Below are 1340 nucleotides of genomic sequence, written 5' to 3'. Positions count from 1 at the left end.
GGAGTGTTTAACGGGAGAGGGGAAAGAGTGATTACAGAAATCGGTCAAGGCTGGAGTGAAGGAGTCAATATGGTTCTTGATGGTTCTGGTGGAGCAGGAGAGCACCTGTTTGGATGACACTTTCATAGATCGGACTTGTCTAGAAATCTCGTCAGGTGTTGTCAGAGAGAAAGAGGAGAAAGGAGGAAGAGAGGTAGAGATGGCCAAAGGGGGGCCGTGAGAGGAAGAGGGAGAGGAAGAGGAGATGGAGGACAGGATGTCCTGAGTTTTAGCATAGAAGTGAGATGACAGAGCCATACAGAGGGCCTGGGAGGGAACAGGAGACGTAAAGACTGTAACAGGATTGACCAGTTCTTTTCAGATTTTAAAGAGTTTGGCCGTGTTGTTAGAGGCCACAGAGACACAGGCTTGAATGTGTGTTCTATTCTCGATGAGTGTTATTGCTTCGACTGCCATTTTGGTGCAACCAGTCTAGATATGTCTCAATGTGGCCTGGCAAGCTTTACTATATTGTTATTACATGTCTACACTGGTCTACATTGTGCAGCCAGTTGGACATGTTTTCATTGTGGCATGTAATTTTTAATAGAAAAAGAATTAATGTTCCTGTGCACTGTTGGTGATTTGGATCTATTGGAATGGTGTTACCCTACAAATCAATTGCAAACACTCTGGCTTTTTAGCCAATTTTTCTCAGACAGTGTGCTGTATGTTATATTAAAATACATATTTCTTTCTTTCTCCTAGTGCAGTGTTCAGCATATCCACTCAGCATGGCTTGCAGGGGGGCCCCCACATCTTGTGTTACGCCTCTGACCAGGTGGAGACGGTCTCTGCCTTTGGAGGTTTAATGAGGTGGAGTACAGGGCATGGTACTGCAGTCAGAGAGTGGGGACAGAGAGAGTGGTATGGGGAGAGTCAGGGGAAGGAAGAAAGTTAATGAGGGATGGCAGGATCTGGTCAAAGAGAAGGAGGTTGTCTTGAGGACCCTGAACCAGTGTGGTAGACATTAATGATGCAGCGTGATGGGAAGAACCCCGTCAAAAGGACTTCCCACCATTAATGGGAGAGGATGTGAAAGGGTAGAGATGAGATGAGAAGCCCATAGGTCTGGAGAGGGGACAGAGAAAAGGTTTTGGTAACGATCTCTCTGGAAGATGCGCTGACGTAGGTATCTGCGATGGGAAGGCCAGGATTTGCAACCAGAATGTCGTTTTTGTGCTTTTTTTTCAACCAGACTTCACGAGAGTGGGAAGATAGGTGATAGTGTAGCAGTTAGAGAAGAGAGGAGAGATGGTGAGTGCCATCTCAGTGGGAGAGCATAGATGACAGAAGGAAAG

This window comes from Ambystoma mexicanum, chromosome 6q (genome assembly GCF_040938575.1).
Source record: "Ambystoma mexicanum isolate Mex_15411 chromosome 6q, UKY_AmexF1_1, whole genome shotgun sequence".
NCBI classification, from domain to species: Eukaryota; Metazoa; Chordata; class Amphibia; order Caudata; family Ambystomatidae; genus Ambystoma; species Ambystoma mexicanum.
The sequence above is the reverse complement of the archived record's forward strand: the minus strand, read 5'-3'. Positions refer to the sequence as shown.